We start from the raw sequence: 14,554 nt of genomic DNA, 5'->3' as shown, positions 1-14,554 counted from the left end.
GTCCTCCGACAGTCGCCGCCTCTTCATATTCGTCACATATGGGGACGTCCCAAAGCAGTGCAAACATGAGGGGTGGGAAACGCATCCGCGCCGAAAGGCAACGCAGTCTCCGCATCAAAGAAAGGAACCTTACCAAAGGAAGGAAACCAGCTGGGCTACAGGAAAAACAAGTGCTCAACAGGAGCAACAACCCAGGAAAAGACAAATAACCAGGGGATAAAAAACTTATCCCAACAGCCAGATGTCCCCAACAAGGGACCCTAGGGAATTGCCGCACTAAGAACCTTGCGGCCAAAGGAAGCATCCGCCGATGCCTGAACATCTACTTTGTAGAATTTTGTGAAAGTATGCACGGTCGACCAGGTCGCCGCCTTACACACCTGGGCTACAGAAGCCCCATGACGACAGGCCCAAGACGTACTCAAAGATCTAGTAGAGTGCTCCTTCACAGGCACAGGGGGAACCTTCCCCTGCAAAGCATAGGCCTGTTCAATGGTCTGCCTGATCCATTTGGCGATGGTAGAGGCCGACGCCGCCATGCCCTTCCGAGGACCCTCTGGAAGAACAAACAAGGAGTCCGTCTTTCGAAAAGACTCAGTCGATTTAAGGTAAACCCTTATCGCCCGAACAACATCCAAAGAATGCAATCTCACCTCCTTTGGATGTTTAGGCTTCGCGCACAGCGAAGGCAAGACAATATCCTCATTAAGATGGAATTCCGAAACTCGCTTCGGAAGAAAAGAAGGATTAGGTCGCAAGACCACCTTATCCAAATGAACAACCAGATACGGAGACTTGCAGGACAAAGCCGCCAGCTCCGACACTCTGCGAGCCGAAGTGATCGCAACCAAAAAGGTGACCTTTTTGGACAACATAGACAACGAGATCTCCCTGATCTGTTCAAAAGGAGCACGTTGTAACACAGATAGAACGAGATTCAAGTCCCAAGGGGGCAGAGGATCCCTCCTAGGAGGTACCAGATGCCGCACTCCCTGAACAAAAGTGCCAACCAAGGAGTTGGAAGCCACGGGACGTTGAAACAGAACGGCCAGCGCAGACACCTGACTCTTTATCGTAGCCAGCGCCAAACGCTGATCGACACCCGTTTGAAGGAAGGACAGCACTCGGGAAACCGAGTACGTGCGGGGTGAAAACCCCCTGGACTCACACCAGGCAAAATAGGCCTTCCAAGTACGGTAATAAACCTTCCCCGAGGAAGACTTCCTCGCGTTGATCAAGGTATGAACGACCTCTGGGGAGAGACCCTCTGGGGAGCGACTGTAAAGCAGGATGGTATATCGGTCCTTGAGACAGGAGATCGTCTCGAAGAGGCAGACGCCACGGGGCGTCGACCGCCAGATTCACGAGGTCTGCGTACCAGGACCGGCGAGGCCAGTCCGGTGCCACAAGAATCACCGTGCTGCGTTCCGAGTGTAACCTGCGAAGGAACCTGGACAGCAACTGAATCGGTGGAAACGCGTACATCAGCCTGTACTGATGCCACGGGGCCACTAACGCGTCCGACGCGTCTGCCCCAGGGTCGCGCGTCCTTGCCACGAACCTTCTCACCTTGTTGTTGAGACGAGACGCGAACAGGTCCACATCTGGAAGACCCCACTTCGCGCACAACATCTGGAAGACAGCCGGGTGGAGAGACCATTCCCCCTGATCCAGGGTCTGGCGACTCAGATAGTCCGCCTGCCAGTTCTCCACCCCCGGAATGTGAACCGCCGTTATCGCCGGGACATGAGTCTCGGCCCAAGACAGAATGTCGGCCACTTCTCGAGCCGCTCGGGCACTCCTGGTGCCCCCTTGGTGGTTGATGTAGGCCACCGCCGTTGGCATTGTCCGTCTGCACCCGAACCGGGCAGCCCTGCAGCCGGTCCGTCCAGCGATGAAGACAGAGATTTATTGCACGCAATTCCAGAATGTTGATCGGAAGGGAGGACTCCCCCTCCGACCAAGTCCCCTGGGCGGACAGAACGCCCAGAACACCACCCCAGCCCGACAGGCTGGCATCCGTGGTGATTACCGTCCACGAGATAGGACGAAACGACTTGCCCCCGGACACCATCGGGGACTGGAGCCACCACAGAAGGTCTCTTCTGGTGCGATGACTCAACGAGATTTGAAGATCCAGAGATTGAGGTCGCCCGTCCCACATGGACAGGATCTCCGCTTGGAGACCCCGCGTGTGAAACTGGGCGAAGGGAATCGCCTCGAAGGCCGAGACCATCAATCCCAGACATCTCATGCACGTCCGCAGAGACGAGTGCGGAACGTCCCTGAGGGACCTGACTTCCTCCTGAAGAGTTCTGAGTTTGTCTTCCGGCAGGAAGACCTTCGCCTGCACCGAGTCCAGAATCATTCCCAGGTAGGGAAGGCGAACCGACGGACTCAGTGTCGACTTTGGAAAATTTATCGTCCAACCAAACTCCTGCAGAGTTTGCATCGTGACAGACAGGTCCATCTCCAGACCCTGGCTGGTCGCAGACCGAACCAGAATGTCGTCCAGATACCCCAGGACAGAAATGCCCTGGGCCCTCAATAATGCCAGAACCGGTGCAAGCACCTTGGTGAAGACCCGCGGAGCCGAGGCGAGGCCAAAAGGCAACGCCACGAACTGGTAGTGATCCTCCGCAATGGCAAATCGAAGGTACCTCTGGTGACCCTCGAAAATGGGGATGTGAAGATACGCATCCTTCAAATCGATGGAGGCCATGAGTTCCCCCGGAACCAGGGCAGCCACCACCGACCGCAGGGATTCCATGCGGAACTTGCGAACCCGCACAGAGCGGTTCAGAGCCTTCAAGTCCAGAATTGGACGAACCTTGCCCTCCTTTCTGGGCACGGTGAACAGATTGGAATAAAACCCCCGAAATCTGTCCCGATGAGGCACCGGAACTACCACTCCCTGAGCCCTCAGGTCCCGCACCGCCAGGTGCAGGTCCCGTAAACGCTCTGGAGACAGTTGAAGATTTGAGGGAAAAAATCTGCTCTCCGGCCGAGAGAGAAACTCGATCTTGTAACCAGATCGAACGATCTCCTGAACCCATCTGTCCCGCACGCGGGCCAACCAGGGCTGAAGAAAACCGAGCAAGCGTCCCCCCACCCCAAAACTGGGTGAGGGCGCCCCTTCAGGCCGCACTGTTATGGGCTGCGGATCCGGATTGACCGGACTTCTGTTTACCAGACCAGGGCTTCTTCTGAGAGCCTTGACCTTTGAACGGTTTGCCCTTGTAGTGCGACCGAAAGGCACGAAAGGACCCCTGAGGGGGCCGAAAATTAGCATGCTTCTTCCCAGAAGCCCCCTTAACCTTGGGGAAATGGGGCAAGAGAGTGCTCTTACCTCCGGTGATCCCCTTAATCAACACATCCAAGGACTCCCCAAAAAGGCGAGACCCATCATAAGGCAGATTGGCTAAGGTCTTACGTGAAGATTGGTCCACCGACCAACATTTCAACCAAACCAGGCGGCGAGACAACACCGCCACGCTGTGCACACGTGCAGCCAACGGGACTAGGTCCAAGTCCGCATCACACAGATACATGACACCCTGGTGGATTTGATCCTCCATATCCAGGGTCGCCGGCGAGGCCGAATCGGCCACTAGGACGCGCCTAAGCATCTGCGTCCAACTTGCGACCGCCTGGGCCGCCATGAGAGAGGCAAACAGAGCCTTAAGCATAGAACCCGTAACAGAATAAGTATGACGGGCAAGAGACTCCAATCTCCTATCCGTGGCATCACGGAACACAGGGGAATCCTCTGCAGGAATCGCAGTGGATTTGTTTAAAACCGCAATTGCGTGATCCACTGGGGGTGGCACACACCACCTTTCATCAGTGGAAGGCGAGAAAGGATAACGCAGCCTGAACCTACTTGGTACAGCAAAAGGTTTGCGCAGATTGCGCCATTGTTCCTTAACAGCGCGCTGAAAATCATCATTGCAGGGAAAAACCTGCGGCGTCCTGCGTCTTCTCTGCGTCCCATAAGCCGCCAAGGCAGCGGGGGGGACACACTTCATCCTGCAAACGCAGCGTTTGTTTTATGGAAGCAATCAATTCATCCATGATTGCAAGCTCTTCAGGCGAGCCAGGGGGAGAATTATCAACCCCTTCAACTTCAGCCTCCACCTCGGACCCCACTAGATCCAGGGAGGAGCGGGACCCCGATAAGGAGGCCCCCGCCATAACAGCCCCATCACCTTCACCCTCAGAATCAGAGGAAAGAGAAACTCTGGGTCTTTTAGTAGATTGAGCAGCCACCAGCATCTGCACCTGAGCAGCAAGGCCAGCCACAATAGTGGCTAAATCCCCCCCCTGGGGGGGAAACAGCGGTCCCCTGGCTTTCCACCAAGGCGGTAGGAAATTTGCCCTCCTGAGAATCCATTGCCCCTATTACAAATGCCGGATAATAAAGGGTTAACTGCCCCTTTAACAAGCGCGGCGAGCGCAGCCCACCGCACCGCACACAAGCACAATGAGACCCCCACAGGGACAATAAAACTGACACAGGCAATGGATAAGAAGGATATAACCTGAGGAGACCCTCGCCGCTGCTGCTGCCTCGATCGGTGTTCCTGGAGAAGAGGAAGTGATGCTGCCAGGGCGCTCTATGAAAACCTATGGGAGGCTACAAGAAAATGGCCGCCATGCATGTAGAACATGCGGCCGGAGCGAGTGTAGGCAAAATGGCGCCGTTTGGCGCCGAAACCGCCGCTCCACAGTACAGTAAAGCACACATGTCATCCATGTATAAAAAAACATGTCAGATCGCCGCAGCGATCGCTGTATAGTGCCCAAACATGCCCAAAACATGCCCCACAGCACAAAGCTTCTCACACTGACAAGGCTGACACACACAGTGTCACACAGCTCCCCCCCCCCCCCTTGCAGCCCACAGCATGCAGCCGAGTGATAGGGAGACAAACAGTGAGAACAGAGGCAGGTTACACAGTCCCAGACTGACACCCCCCCAGACAGACAGGTCCCCACATAGATACACTTACCTCACAATGGCGTGGGGGACCCGCACAGGCGAACAAGCCGCTGCACATGAGGCAGGGAGAGTCGCATACAAGACGCACAGAATGGGGGTTAAGAAACCGCACAGCGTCCAGTGAGGTAGCCACCTCACCAATCATCCCTGCACCGAACAGGGATGGGTCGTTCACTGTGCCAGGAGCGTTACCTGGCTGAACGCTCGATGGCAGGCTGGGAAGCCACTGACCCACGACCTGCGACCAGGGGGATCAGCCCGAGACCCAGCCCGCATGATCCTCTTCATCCGAAGAACTAACTAATGCTGACAAAAAGAACAGCTAAGTAAAGGTAGAGAGAAAACTCAAACAAAAAATCAAAAAAGAAGAAAGAGTCTGGGGCACAAAGCCCCAGCACAGAGAGAGCCAGCCACTCCTGACAAGCTAGACATTGAAACTGAGATATGGTTGCAGGAAGTAGGAGGGTATTGACTGAGGGGACCACCCCTTGAGGGTGGGATATGTTAAAAGCTTTAATGTTAACATATTCTGTTGCCTAGCTACTCCTTCGGAGCAAAGTCTAATACCCCATATGTGACGAATATGAAGAGGCGGCGACTGTCGGAGGACGTAAGAGAAAACTATATAGGTTGATCCCTACTTCACAAGGTACGTTCTCATTTAAGCATATAGCCATGTTTTTTAAAATATGTAAATAAGTGATGTATGTCTGTGATGAGGTGTTGATGTTTTGGGCCATCCAGGCATATTCTCTCAAAATGGAGCCAATTTGCAAAACATAAGCTTATCAGCAAATATCTGAGCGTAATACGGTATCTGGAGATAGAAGAGAATAAGGCCCAGGATGGCAAAGCACATTTAGACTGTAACTCAGGAAAAGTAAGAAACTTCCCTGATATGGGATTTATAATATCATGAAAATGGAAGATGCCAACCAGCTTACCAAGGAGAAGTTATCTGATGCTCAAGGCTAAAAGGTAAAACTGGATTACCTACAAAGGAAACCATCCAAAATTTGCCATTACAATACGCCCAAACTATCTGTCTGATATGAAGCATAGATGGCAAGAGTTAATCATTGCTAACTTTCATCCCAGTAAACCATACCGTTGGTGTGTTATCGGCGTTACCAAAGACATTCAATCACCATCCATCTATTGCAAGGATGTACAGAGGGCCAAGAGGCCAGATGTGGAGTTAAGCAGCCAAATAATATTTGTAAGACTAATTCAGACCTCCTTGTGCCAGCAATACTCATCCAGAGACTCTATGCCTACCGTTTCCCAAGGTAAAATTCAAGAATGCTAATAGAAATAAAAAAGGAACCTCCTCCTTGGTTGGGATTTTAACCACTTTAGGACCGGAAGGATTTGCCCCCGTTAATGACCAGGACACTTTTTTCAACTTGGCACTGCGTGAGTTTAACTGACAATTGCACGGTCATGCAATGCTGTACCCAAACAAAATTTACGTCATTTTTTTCCCACAAATAGAGCTTTCTTTTGGTGGTATTTGATCACCTTTACTTTTTGCGCTATAAACAAAAAAAAAAAAATGCTGCAATTCTGGAAAAAAAACAATATTTTTCACATTCCCAAAAAAAAAAAAAAAAAAAATTTAAAATCAAAATTATTTTACATGGTAGAAAAAAAAAATCGCAATAAGCATATTTTGATTGGTTTGCACAAAAGTTATTGTGTCTACTAACTACGGGAAAGAATTATGTCATTTTTATTGTTTTTTTTTTTACTAGCAATGGCCCCGATCTGCGATTTTTTACAGGACTGGGACATTGCGGCGGACAGGTCAGATCCGATTGACATTTTTGGGGGGACCAGTGACATTACTACAGAAAAATATGCACTGTTACTGTAACAATGACACTGATAATGACAATGGCAGGGAAAGGGTTAACACTATGGGTGATCAAGTGGCTAAATGCGTACCTAGGGGTGTGTTTCTAACTGTGGGGGGGGAGGCGTGGCTTGTGGAATGACCATACAGACCTGTAATCCTATATAGAAGGATCACAGGGGAGAGACCTGTAATCCTATATAAAAGGATCATAGGGGCTCTATGATCATTCCAGGGAGAAGAACGGTCAGCTTCTCAGGGAATTTATCCTAACTTCTGCAATACATTAACCACTTCAATACAGGGCACTTTCACCCCCTTCCTGCCCAGGCCTATTTTCAGCTTTTAGCGCTGGTTAATTTTGAATGACAATTGCGTGGTCATGCAACACTGTACCTAACCAAATTTATGTCATTTATTTCCCACAAATAGAGCTTTCTTTTAGTGGTATTTCATCACCGCAAGGTTTTTTTTTCTTTTGCTACACAAATAAAAAAAAAAGACAGAAAAGTTGCTTTTTTTATAAAGCTTTTTGTTTGTTATAACATTTTGTACATAGATACGTTTTTTACTGCTCTGATGAGCACTAATGAGGTCGCACTGACAGGCACTGATGAGGAGGCACTGATAGGGTGGCACTAATATGCAGCACTGATGGGCACTGATATGCAGCACTGATATGTGGCACTGATAGGTAGCACTGATAGGCGGCACTGATGGGCAATAATGGGCACTGGTGGGCGGCACTGATACATAATTTACATAAATTACCAAAGGCAAAGGACCAGAAATACTAAAATGATCATACACTGACCCTTGCTTCCATATTCTCCAGGCTTCTGCAAGAGTGCTCTAGTATACCTAGGGCCGCTGGAAAAATGAACTGCTCCAAAAAAACTGAATTTTTGTAAAATCTTACCTGTAAAATTCCTTTCTCTGAGTCCTCCGACAGTCGCCGCCTCCTCTACGTCCTCACTGTTGGGTATTGTCTTCCTATCCGTAGGAATAGCTAGGCATATAGACTTAGTCCAAAGACAAAAGGCATTAGCATATACACACCAACGGGGGCTGTCCCATCCGGTCAATACCCCCCCTGCATCACCACTCCCAACTCAGTTTGGTAGCATAGCAGTAGGTAATAAGAACCCCAAAAGAGGGGCGGGGGCGGCGACTGTCTGAGGACTCAGAGAAAGGAATTTTACAGGTAAGATTTTACAAAAATTCAGTTTTCTCTTACGTCCTCCGACAGTCGCCGCCTCCTCTAAGTCCTCACTGTTGGGATGTCCCAAAGCAGTATAGACATGAGGGGTGGGAGACGCAACCGTAGAAAAGGCAACGCAGTACCCACATCAGAGAAAGGAATCTTACATGCACCGTAAGAGAACCAACTGGGCAACAGAAAAAAACAATGCTCAACAGGAGCAACAACCCAGGAAAGCAAATGCCAACAGCCAGGGACCCAGAGAAAAATTCAAGGGTCCATCATGGCACTGCTGCACTGAGAACTTTGGGGCCAAAAGAAGCATCAGCTGATGCCAGAACGTCTACTTTGTAGAACTTGGAAAAGGTGTGCACCGACGACCAAGTCGCCGCCTTGCACACCTGGGCCACCGAGGCCCGATGCCAATAGGCCCAAGATGCACTCAAAGACCTGGTAGAGTGCGCCTTAACAGGGAAGGGCGGAACCTGTTCCTTCAAGGCGTAAGCCTGCTCAATGGTCCGTCTGATCCATTTGGCAATAGTTGCTGCGGACGCAGCCATGCCCTTCCGAGGTCCCTCAGGAAGGACAAAGAGGGAATCCATCTTTCGAAAGGATTCCGTAGACAACAGGTAAACCCTGATCGCCCTGACAACGTCCAAGGAATGCAACGCAATCTCCTTTGGATGTTTAGGCTTCGTACAAAGCGAAGGCAGGACAATGTCCTCATTAAGGTGAAATTCAGAGATCACCTTGGGAAGGAAGGATGGGGGTGGTCTCAAAACCACCTTATCCTTGTGGATGATCAAGTAAGGGGAGCGGCAAGACAACGTCGCCAGCTCTGACACCCTGCGAGCCGAAGTGATTGCCACTAGAAAAGCAACCTTTTTCGACAGCAGAGGCAAAGATATCTCCCTGATATTTTCAAAGGGAGCATGCTGTAACACGGACAGAACCAAGTTCAAGTCCCATGGAGGTAAAGGCTCCTTCCTGGGAGGAGCCAGATGTCGCACACCTTGAATGAAGGTGCGCACCAAAGAACGAGACGCCACAGGGCGTTGGAAGAGAACAGCCAGTGCAGACACCTGGCCCTTTATTGTGGCCAGCGCCAGGCGCTGATCCACTCCAGACTGGAGGAAAGCCAAAATTCTCGACACCGAGTAAGAACGAGGGGAGAACCCCCTGGACTCACACCAGGCGAAATAGGCTTTCCAGGTACGGTAATAAATCTTACCAGAGGAGGATTTTCTAGCCTTAATCAGGGTAGGAATAACCTCAGGAGATAGACCCTTGTCCTTCAAAACCTGGGTCTCAACAGCCAGGCCGTTAAAGCCAGCGACTGTGAAGCAGGATGGAAGATCGGACCTTGAGACAGGAGATCTTCCCGCAGAGGCAGACGCCACGGAGGCGCCACTGCCAGGTGAACAATGTTGGCGTACCAGGACCGGCGAGGCCAGTCCGGCGCCACCAGAATCACCATGTGCGGTTCCGAGACCAATCTGCGAAGGAACCGGGATAGTAACTGAATCGGAGGAAAGGCGTACATCAGACGATACTGATGCCAAGGGGCCACCAACACATCCGAGGCGTCCGCCAACAGATCGTGCGTTCTTGCCACGAACCTTCCCACCTTTCGATTTAGCCGGGATGCGAACAGATCCACGTCTGGGGATCCCCACTTCGCACACAGCATCTGAAAAACCTCCGGGTGTAGGGACCATTCCCCCTGGTCCAGGGTCTGGCGGCTCAGATAGTCTGCCTGCCAATTCTCCACACCCGGGAATGTGAACTGCCGAGATCGCCGGGACATGAGTCTCGGCCCAAGACAGAATATCGGTCACCTCCCGGGCTGCTCGAGCACTCCTGGTGCCCCCCTGGTGGTTGATGCAAGCCACCGCGGTAGCATTGTCCGTCTGTACGCGAACAGGCAGGCCCTGGAGACGGTCTGACCACTGGAAGAGACAGAGTTTTATCGCTCGTAGTTCCAGCACATTTATCGGGAGGGAGGATTCCTCCTCCGACCAAGTGCCCTGGGCAGACAGGTTGCCCAGGACTCCACCCCAGCCCGACAGGCTGGCGTCCGTGGTAACCACTGTCCACACCAACGGGCGGAAGGACTTGCCTTCCGCCACCGACGGGGACTGGATCCACCACAGAAGAGCCAATCTGGTCTGGCGATTCAAGGAGACATCCAGATCCAAGGACTGAGGAAGTCTGTCCCACCTGGCCAGGATCTCCGTCTGGAGAGCCTGCGTGTGGAACTGGGCAAAGGGAATCGCCTCGAAGGCCAACACCATCAACCCCAGGCCCCGCATGCAGGTCCTGAGTGACGAGGACGGATTGTCCCTGAGGGACCTGATTTCGTCCCGCAAAGTCCGGAGCTTGTCCTCCGGCAAGAATACCTTTGCCTGAGCAGAGTCCAGAACCATTCCCAGATAGGGAAGGCGAAGCGACGGAGACAACGCTGATTTTTGAACGTTGATGGTCCACCCGAACTCCTGGAGCGTCTGTACTGTGATGGGCAGATCGCGCACAAGATCCTGACTGGCATGCAATCTCAGAAGTAGATCGTCCAGGTACCCCAGGACCGCAATGCCCTGGGCCCGCAGCAGGCCCAGAACCGGTGCCAACACCTTGGTAAACACCCTGGGTGCCAAAGCGAGACCGAACGGTAACGCCACAAACTGGTAGTGGTCCTCTGCGATAGTGAACCGAAGGTACCGCTGATGACCCTTGAAGATGGGGATGTGCAGGTACGCATCCTTCAGATCTATCGAAGCCAGGAATTCTCCTGGACTCAAGGAGGCCACTACCGAACGGAGAGACTCCATTCGAAACTTCCAAACGCGCACGAAGCGGTTCAGTGCTTTCAGGTCCAGAATAGGATGCACTTTGCCCTCCTTCCTGGGCACAGTGAACAGATTCGAATAAAACCCCCGAAACCTGTCCCGATGAGGCACCGGGACAATCACCCCCTGAGCAAGCAGGTCCTGCACCGCTTGATGCAAGTCCTGCAGACGCCCCGGAAGCAGATGGAGATTGGAGGGAAAGAATCTGACCGCCGGCCTGGAAAGGAATTCGATCTTGTAACCTGATCGAACGATTTCCTGGACCCACCTGTCCGAAATCCGGAGCAGCCAAGGCTGGAGGAAACTGCGCAAACGTCCCCCCACCCCAGAAACGGGTGAGGGCGCCCCTTCAGGCAGAGGCGGATTGTCCCACCGAGCCGGCATTGCCGGTCTTCTGCTTACCCGCCCAGGGTTTCTTCTGGTTGCCCTGGGTCTTGAAGGGCTTGCCCTTGGATTGGTTCCGAAAGGCACGAAAGGACCCCTGATTGGATCTAGGCGCAGAACCCTGCTTGCCTCGGAAAGACTTGTTCTTCGGGTTCTGGGTAGCATAGTGCTCTTGCCCCCCGTGACGCCTTTTACCAGGGTATCCAAACCAGCCTCGCCAAAAAGGCGAGAGCCAGCATAGGGAAAATCATCAACTGTTTTCCGCAAGGACTGGTCGGCCGACCAGCTCTTCAGCCATATCAGTCGCCGGTTAAGTACCGTGACACTCGAGAGGCGAGCCACCAAGGGGGCCTCATTCAGGGCTGCATCACACAAATACATGACTCCTTGGTGGATCTGGTCCACCATATCCAGTCGGGCAGGCGGCACGTCATCAAACACTAGGTTGCTTCTAAGCATCTTAATCCAATCAGCCACCGCCTGAGCCACCATAACGGACGCGAAAACGGGTTTGAGCAACGAACCCGCCACCGTATAGGAATGGCGTGCTAGAGACTCCAACCGCCGGTCCGTGGGATCCCGGAAAACCGGGGTATCCTCAGTAGGAACCAAGGTAGCCTTGTTCAGCACGGCCACAGTGTGATCTACCTGTGGAGGCACACACCATCGCGATTCCGTAGCCGGCGCAAAAGGATAAAGCAATTTGAACCGACTAGGTACCAGGAATGGACGTTTTAACGTGCGCCACATTTCATTAACAGTGTAATGAAATTCAGCTGGGCAGGGAAAAACCTGCACAGACTTGTGGGCCCTGTGCGTCCCGAATGAGGACACAACACAACGGACTGGGCTCATCCTCCAAATGTAAGGTATCCTTAACCAAAATAATCAACTCATCCATGGTCGCCCGTTCTTCAGGTGACCCTGGGTAGGATGTATCAACACCCTCCACCTCAGCCTCCCCCTCAGACCCCGGGGGGTCTAAGGATGAGTGGGACCCTGAAAAGGGCATGCTCGAAGCAGCAGCAACAGCAGCCATATCCCCATCTGAATCAGAAGAGAGAGACAGCCTGGGCCGTTTTCTCGTGGCCCGTTCAGACATCAGCATTTCCATATTTGCCACTAAAGTCGCAACTACAGCAGCCAGATCAGGTCGCAGCGGGGCCACAGGAGAACTGGGGCCCCCCACTAAAGCTGGAGGAAACTTGCTTTCCTGAGAATCCATGGCTCAAGATAATGAAAAATTACAGTGCAAAAAAGTAGTGTACTGTCCCCTCAAATAGCGCTGCGGAGTGCGCAGCCCACCGCTACTGTCACAGCTATGAAGACCCCCAAAAGGAGAAAAGAAACTGAGCCAGAAGCAGTATACAGAAGAAGACAGAGACAAACTGCAGAGCCCGCAGAGCGTTGCTACCTGAGTCCTTGCTGCCTGAAAGGAAAAGGAAATGCTGCTGGAGGGGGCTGGACTATAAGCCAGACCCCAGGGAAAATAGCTGCCCCATAGGGATGCATTGGAGGCTACGCCAAGATGGCCGCCAACATGCGGCCGAACCGATCGTTCCACCGCCCACAAAATGGCGGCGGATGGCGCCAAAATGAGCTGTATACTCGCCCCAGAGGGGCCATACACGTGTGCACAGTAAAACATGGCGGACCACGCAAATTTTCCCCCGCAGCGGTCGCCGCACAAACACATAAGTCTGCACCCCCAAACATGCACCTAAGGTGACACAGGGACAGGGGCCCCCGGCAAACATACAGATCTGCAAAAAACGAACCCCGCAGGGATTGCACAGGGAGTCACACAGGCACAGACATGGGGACACACAGCAACACAGACTGCCACCCCAGGCAGAGGCCCCACACAGAAAAGTACTTACCTGTACCCGATGGCGTGGGGGAGCCTCTATGCACGGATAAACCACTGTCCTCATCTGACAGGGAGTGCCATGAGCCAGGGACATGACGCTGCAGCACCGCAGACGAGTCCTGTGAGGTAGCCACCTCACGGCTGCATCCCTGCAGCGAACAGGGATGGGTCGTTCTTAATGCCAGGGCGAACCATAGCTGAACGCTCGATGGCGGGCTGGGGGTCCATCTGACCCTCTGTGCCCTGCAGAACCAGGGCGGCCAGTCCGAATCCCAGCACCGCATGATCCATCTTCATCCGAAGAATAAACTAACACTAAAGCTGACAAAAATAAACAGCTAGTAAAGTGAGAGAAAAAAAACTGACATTTTTAAAGAAAATAAATAAAAGATTTAGGAAGGCTGAGACTGAAGCCCCAGCACAAGGTAAGCCTGACTATTCCTGACGCTAGGCAAATTAAAAACTGAGTTGGGAGTGGTGATGCAGGGGGGGTATTGACCGATGGGACAGCCCCCGTGGGTGTATATATGCTAATGCCTTTTGTCTTTGGACTAAGTCTATATGCCTAGCTATTCCTACGGATAGGAAGACAATACCCAACAGTGAGGACTTAGAGGAGGCAGCGACTGTCGGAGGACGTAAGAGAAATGGCACCTTAACCGCTTGCCGACCGCCGCACGACTATTTACTGCGGCGGTCAGCCCCTCACAGGCAGAGCGACGTAGTACTACGTCGCTAGCCTGTGACGGTCTAGGGAGCAAGCAAGCGCCCCCGGAGGCGCGCTCCCGCGCGGTCACGGACCCCCCCCCCCGCGTGTGTGACCGGCGGACCCGATGTCCGCCGGTCACTCGGCGATCGTCGGTGCAGAGGGAGAAAGGCAGGCGGCTGATGTAAACAAGCCGCCTGTCATTCTCCCCTGCGTAGAAACAGTGATCATACGGTTCTACTATGTAGAACCATTGATTACTGTTTCTACAGCTCAAGCCACAGCCAATCACAGTTAGAATCACGGCCCTAGGGACACACACCACCCCTCCCTCTCAAATAAAGTTAACCCCTTCACTGCCAGTGTAATTTTACAGTAACAGTGCATATGTATAGCACTAATTACTGTAGAAATGTCACTGGTAACCCCAAAAGTGTAAAAAATGTCAGTCAAGGGTCCGCCGCAATGTCGCAGTACCGCAAAAAAAACGCAGATCGCCGCCATTACGCGTTTAAAAAAAAAACAACAAAAATCTTTCCCTTTGTTAGTAAACGCAATAACTTTTGCGCAAACCAATCAAAATACGCTTTTTGCCATTTTTTTTTACCAAACATATGTAGCATAAAACAAATTGGCCGAAAATGTTAAAAAATTTAGATTTTTACATTTTTTTGGGGGGAATTTCATATA

The 14,554-nt window shown here is 52.2% G+C and overlaps 1 protein-coding gene across 8 annotated transcripts in view; it reads right to left on the bottom strand.

Annotated features, from left to right (window-relative positions):
• PACS2 (phosphofurin acidic cluster sorting protein 2) overlaps positions 1–14,554 on the bottom strand; it is a 1,277,570-nt gene that overhangs the window by 688,192 nt on the left and 574,824 nt on the right. The window lies entirely within an intron of this gene.

This window comes from Pelophylax lessonae (assembly GCF_965119305.1).
Source record: "Pelophylax lessonae genome assembly, chromosome: 13".
In the NCBI taxonomy this organism is placed as follows: domain Eukaryota; kingdom Metazoa; phylum Chordata; class Amphibia; order Anura; family Ranidae; genus Pelophylax; species Pelophylax lessonae.
The sequence above is the reverse complement of the archived record's forward strand: the minus strand, read 5'-3'. Positions and strand labels throughout refer to the sequence as shown.